This window comes from Desmodus rotundus, chromosome 4, assembly GCF_022682495.2.
Source record: "Desmodus rotundus isolate HL8 chromosome 4, HLdesRot8A.1, whole genome shotgun sequence".
NCBI classification, from domain to species: Eukaryota; Metazoa; Chordata; class Mammalia; order Chiroptera; family Phyllostomidae; genus Desmodus; species Desmodus rotundus.
Window position 1 is genome coordinate 99528802 of NC_071390.1, and position 6643 is coordinate 99535444.

General features: G+C 37.9%; 1 pseudogene; it reads right to left on the minus strand.

The window, feature by feature from the left end:
- Positions 1-5230: 5230 nt before the first annotated feature.
- LOC112321559 (small ribosomal subunit protein eS1-like) lies at positions 5231-6028 on the minus strand (annotated as a pseudogene).
- Positions 6029-6643: the final 615 nt, after the last annotated feature.

Consider the following 6643-nt stretch of genomic DNA (forward strand, 5'->3'; position numbering starts at 1 on the left):
ACTAAAACATGGCATATTGATTTGTACATTATAGTTACCTAATAATATTTGTTGGATAACAGGATTTGACGTTAAAGAAGATTATTTTTAAAGGTTTTAGATAACTGCGGGCTATCAGTATGACATAAAAGTAGTAATGATTTGATTGAAATTGTGTCTAAGCCTACAACAAAATGTGTATTTTCCCACACAGAGAAATCATTAAAAGAAGCAGTAACTTGTATTTGAAAAAAATGTTCAGCCATCTCTGTAAAATGCAATGTGCCTCACCATTCTATCATTTTTAAACAAAAGATACAAATATTATTCCTGTTTTTTACTTTTAAAGAAATTTGACCTATGTTTACTTACTTTGGTGACTGGGTGGCCAGTCACCAAAGTAAGTAAACTGGTGACCAGTTGTCTTTCAGAGACACCCATTCCCATGATAAGATGCTTTTGAATCTTACTGTAGGGTGTCATTTTTAAAATAACTCATTTATTTCTTTTGAACAAACCCCATAACCAATGTGGTGATTTCTCATATAAAGAAATAGAATCTTGGATTAGGTTCAGTTACCATAGTGACTTGTATGAGGTTTGTTTTGCTTTGTTTCGCTGGGGGTGAAACTCTATAGGAACACAAATAGCAACTCATTGGAATGCATGTCTAAATGTTTGTCCTAACTACGGGTACATCACTGTACACACATGCTGAGAGACCCAATGACTAATGGAGAAAACCAGAACTCTCCTGATGTGTCCGGAGTGCTCCAATCCCTAATCTATCATTAATAAGCTGATATTGCTTATTAATTTATACTGTCAAGGTCTGTTTCCTCTTGTGTGTAATAAAAGGTTTGGATGATGTAAGATCGAGTTCTATGACTCTCCAGCTCAGATTTTATTTTTGTAATTCTTACATTTCTAAATTTAGATTTTATTGTTTGTCTTCTAAAGATGTATACATTCCATATTAGTTGTTCAAAAGTAAATTTGGATGATCAGATTTAATCTTGTCTCAAAATTTTATTCTGAAAATTTTTTTACATATTTAATCATTTATTTATTTTAAATTATATTTTATTGATTATGCTATTACAGTTGTCCTGATTCCCCCCACTTTTTCCTCTCCATCCAGCACCATCCACTCCCTCAGGCAATCCCCCCACCATTGTTTATGCCCATGGGTCACACATATAAGTTCTTAGGCTACTCCATTTCCTATACTCTACTTTATATCCCCATGGCTATTCTGTAACTACCTATTTGTACTTCTTAATCCCTTCACCTCTTCACCCATTCCCCCACACCCCTCTCTCATATGGCGACCATCAAAATGCTCTCCATATCCATGATTCTGTCTCTGTTCTTCTTGTTTGCTTAGTTTGGTTTTTTTTAGATTCAGTTGTTGATAGACATTTATTTTTGCCGTTTTATTGTTCATAGTTTTGATCTTCTTTTTCTTAAACATGTCCATTTAACATTTCATATAGTAGTGGTCTGATGATGACAAACTTTAGTTTTTTCTTGTCTGGGAAGTACTTTATCTGCCCTTCAATTCTAAATGATAGCTTTGCTGGGTAGAGCAATCTTGACTGTAGGTCCCTGCTTTTCATGATTTTGAATATGTCTTGCCAATCAATCCCTTCTAGCCTGCATTTCTTTTGAGAAATCAGCTGACAGTCTTATAGGAACTCCCCTGTAGGTAAATAACTTCTTTTTCTCTTGCTGCTTTTAAGATTCTCTCTTTATCTTTTACCTTTGGCATTTTAATTAAGATGTGTCTAGGAGTGGGCCTCTTTGCATCCATCTTGTTTGGGACTCTGTGCTTCCTGGACATGCATGTCTATTTCTTTCACCAAATTAGGGAATTTTTCTTTCATTATTTTTTCAAATAGATTTCCAATTTCTTGCTCTTTCTCTTCTCCTTCTGTCACCCCTATGACTTGAATGTTGGACCTCTTGAAGTTGTCCAGAGGCTGCTTATATTATCCTAGTTTTCTTTCTTTTTGGATTCTTCTTCTTGCTATTCTGATTGGTTGGGTTTTTTTTTTCATTTCCTTATGTTCCAAATCATTGATTTGATTCTCAGCCTTATCCACTCTACAATTGTTTCCCTATAAATTGTTCTTTATTTCAATTAGTGCATTGTTCATCTCTGACCATACATTTTTTAATGATTCTGATGTCCTCATTAAGTTCCTTGAGCATCCTTATAACCAGTGTTTTGAACTCTGCATCTGATAGATTGCTTACCTCCATTTTGTTTAGCTCTTTTTCCAGAGTTTTGATGTTCTTTCATTTGGGCCATGTTTCTTTGTCTACTCATTTTGGTAGCCTCCCTGTGTTTGTATGTATTAGGTAGAGTTGCTATGACTCCCTGTCTTGGTAGGGTGACCTAATATAGTATGTGTCCTGTAGGGTCCAGTGGCACAGGCTCCCCTATTACCCAAACTGGGTACTCACGGTGTACCCTTTATGTGGGCTGAGTACACCCTCTTATTATAGTTGAGCCTTGGTTGCTGTTGGAAGATCAATGTGAGGTATTTACCCAGGCCAGTCAGCAGCAAGGACTGGCTGTGACCACTTACCACCAACCTCCACCCTCTATGGAAAATCAGCTGTGCAGGGACAGGGTTTTGGTGCTCTGATGTGGTCTGTAGCTGTCCACTGGTTGTTCTGGGGTTTCCAAGGGTGGTGCAGGCCAAGGTCAGCCCCTACCTGTGTTCTGCCAAGGACCACCCTGCCTGACCTATAAGGCAATCTGAGGTGGCTTCTAGTTGTGCTGGGCTTGGAGGTTCCCAGGTGAAGCCAAGCTGTGAAACTAATCTGGCTGCTGCTAGTGCCTGGCCTGGAGCTCATGAGGCCAGCTGTTGCTTGTTTGAGAGGAGTTAGGAAGTTGTGAAGCATGAGCCCAGATAGGCCATTCATGTGGAAAAGCTGCTTAGGTGGGCCCATAAATTGGGTAGGGCAGAGTCTCTGAGGTTCTGCAAGGCAGGTCAAACAGTGTTAGCCAAGTTGATGGAGTCTCAGATATGGCACCATCCCGCCAGTCTGTCGGGGGAAGGTCCTGAAACAGTACAATGGTCTCTGCTTACCTTGATGCCAGACATTTGTTTCTCCTTGTATGTCACTGGTGCCTTTCAAGCTGCTACCCTGGTGCTGGAGCTCAGGCGATGTGAGTCTGAGTAGGTGAGTCTGTGTATGGGTCTTTAAGAGGAACTGCTTGGGGCTTCAGAAGTTTCTTCCACAGACTCAACACCTACTGCTTTTTGCAGCCAGAAGATTTGGGGGACTTATCTTGGTACTAGAACGCTGGGTTGGGGGACCTGGTATAAGGCTGGGACTCCTTGCTCCCATGATGTCTCTCCAAAATTTTTATCCACCTCACATGGGTGAGTGACCAACCCATTCTGCATGTACATCCCTCCTACCAGTCTGGATAGATATGGTTTCTTTTATTCTGTAGTTATCAGACATCCATGCAACTCGATTTCTGATGGTCTGAGTGATGGTTGTTCTATATTTTAGTAGTAATTTTGATGTGGTTGTGCAAAGAGGCCAGCCGTGTTTACCTACAACACCATAACCTATGTCACCATCTTGACCTGAAGTCCATCTGAATTTTTTTTTTTTTTAAGAAAAGCAGACTGCCACATGCAGTGCCTCATTTGGATGTGTATGGAGTCTTGGAAGCTTGACTACCCCTCATTCTCCTACAAATGGACCTAGAGAGCTTGTTTGGAGGTTCTAGCAGGGGAGCACAGCTACATATACCTTGACCAATGACCAGCCCTCTCCTCTAATTGGGAAGGAAGGTCATCCTCTTGACTGAGAGCACAACTTTCAGGAGGGATGCACATGGATCAGTGAGGGAGGAAGGGGACACCTGCCCAGCCAGCCAGATCAGCCAAATCAACCCTGGGGATCAATCAGGTGACAGATGTTGCTGCCAGATCACCCTCACATCCTGAAAAATTTTTAATGGCATTTTCCAACACTTTTTTTTCCAGCAATTGTAGAAACATCCGTGTCAATTCTTTTAAACTGGAAAACCAATTAAGGCATTTTAACTTTATTTAACTTTTTAAAAAACTGAATTATGACATACAGAACAGTAAAATTTCAAAGGTGAAAAGCTCAAGAGTTATCACAACATAAAAACAGACATATAATTATGACAGGTTAAAAATAAGAACATTATACCATAATTTTTGGACTGTAAGATGCACTGGACCATAAGATGCACCTAGTTTTTAGAGGAGGAAAATAGGGGGAAAAAAACCCACTCCACCACCCCCCTACTCCTGCCCCCACCCCAGCGAGCCAGGTAAGCTACATTCAAACTATAAGACACACCCCCATTTTCCTCCCAAATTTGGGGGGTAAAAAGTGCATCTTACAGTCCAAAAAATACAGTAAGTAACCAATAAGCCCTCTTTATACTTACTGCCATTACTACCACCCTACATTCAAAAACTAACCACTATTCTCACTTCTAAACACTGGCTTTCCCTGAGTTTGACTTCCACAAAAATAGAATCAATGTAGATTATGTATTCTTTTGTATCTAGCTTCTTTCACTAATGAGATTTATCCATGTTAATACATGTAGCATTTGAGTATAACAATAGTTTGTTTATTTCATAGCCATCTATTATTCCATTATATGAATAATGTTGGTGGACATTTTTGTTATTTTTGGTTTTTGGCTATTACCAATGATGCTGCTATAAATATTTGTGTAATGTCTTGAGATTAACATACTGTATGTGCATTTCTGTGTTGTATTGTTAATATGTAGTCATGATATTTCAATGTTTTATTGTAGGCTTTGTTGTTACAAAACAAAAACATAAAACATTTTTTTGTTATAGGTAGGTCAGTACATACATGTCTAAGCTATAAAAATAATTTCAAAACATGAATTTAAATGTAGGAATACCTACTGTCAAAGGCCATCTATGATAATACTTAGGAGTGGAATTATTTGTCATAGGGTATATTTTGGATCAAGTTTAGCAGATAGTGCTAATAATTTTTTCAATGTGATTACATATATCAGAAATGGTATATAATTTTTTGTTTTTCCACATCGCCAAAATTTAGTACTTTATCTCTTACTGTGTGTATTTATGTGATAATATTTCATAGTTGTTCATGCACATTTCTCAGATTTAAAAAAATGAGAGATTTTTTTAATATCCCAAGTAGGCCCTTTTGTTTGTCACAATTAAATGTCTACATTTTAAACAGATTCTCAAACTGAGGGCTCATATCCATAAACTCATTCAACTTTAAGCACCTGTCTCTTCCCCAGTAGCTTTTCCATAACTGCTACCTTCACCATGAAGCTCCATGAGTTTTCCCAGTTCAAACTTAGACTTCTTCAGCATTTTACTTTTCTAACAAAGACATTATCAAGCAGGTGAATAGATTGGCAAGACTTTTCTATGTCTTTTCCAATGCTATCTGGAATCATTTTATTGACCACTTCTTTCAATTCATTGGTCTGCATCTCTTGGGTCATGATAGCCATCATCATCTTCTGAATTTGGTGAACCTGTTGATGCTGAGCATAAGAGGTCTTCTGAATCTGATTGTTGCAGTTTTTAGTAAAACCAACACAGAATAGAGGAAGCAAATACCCATTGGTAGTCTTGACATCCACATGAGCTTCAAACATGGTCTGCCATTTTTTTTTGCCTTGGAGCACATTTTGTCATGGGTAAGATCCATGCCATGGAAATTAGTCAGGTAGTTTTTGCCCTGACCATCCTCAGTAATTAGTTTGAATTTTCTAAATGCAACTTTGTCATTCTGCAGACAAGCTAGGCTAACTCCTGAAACATGACCCTTCAGGCCATCAGATGCAATTTGGGTTCCTTGAGTTCTTGTGATTAGTGTTTTTTCAATATTTCTTATATTGAACATAGCTGGTGACTTCACATCATACTGATCTTTCTTAGAAAGTGGGTCAACCACTTTCTTCTTGCCCTGCTTTCTGCTGTCATTAAGGAAGGTGCTTGTTCTTGCCCAGCACCATGCTGCTGCTCAGAGAGCCGAAAGGGCAGAAATGGAACTCCTGTGAGCACTTAGGCATATGGTGAAACTGAGTTTCTTTTCAGATGTTTATTAAAATTTGATAGCCTTTTTATTTTGCTGAAATGCCCTTTCAAGATTCTGGTTTCCATTTTTCTGTTGAGTTGTTTGACTTTTTCTTATTTCCTTATTTCTATTGTTGATACAAGATGTTGGCTGACAATATACATGGCAAATAAACTCCTCCCAGCCTGAGGGTGATCAGTTTTCCATTTTAATGGTATCTTTTAACAAGTACAAATTTTTCAATGTAATGTACTCTCATTTATGAATTTTTATGATTAATTTATGTTTATGTCCTATTAATTTTCTAACTACTCCAAAGTCCCATGAATACATTCTACTAGGAGCATTATTGTTTGCCTTTCAAAACTTAACTGTCATTGTTCATTGAGAAATTTCAAAAGCATATTCCGTGATGCCAAGTTAAAGGCAATAATAAAAAACATAAAAAGAAAAATATAAAAACAAAAAGTTACATTCTCCCTGCCAAAGCATGTGCTTTATTTGTGGCTATAAAGTATCTCTTTGTGTTGGATTGAGCGGTTGAGTTTAAAGA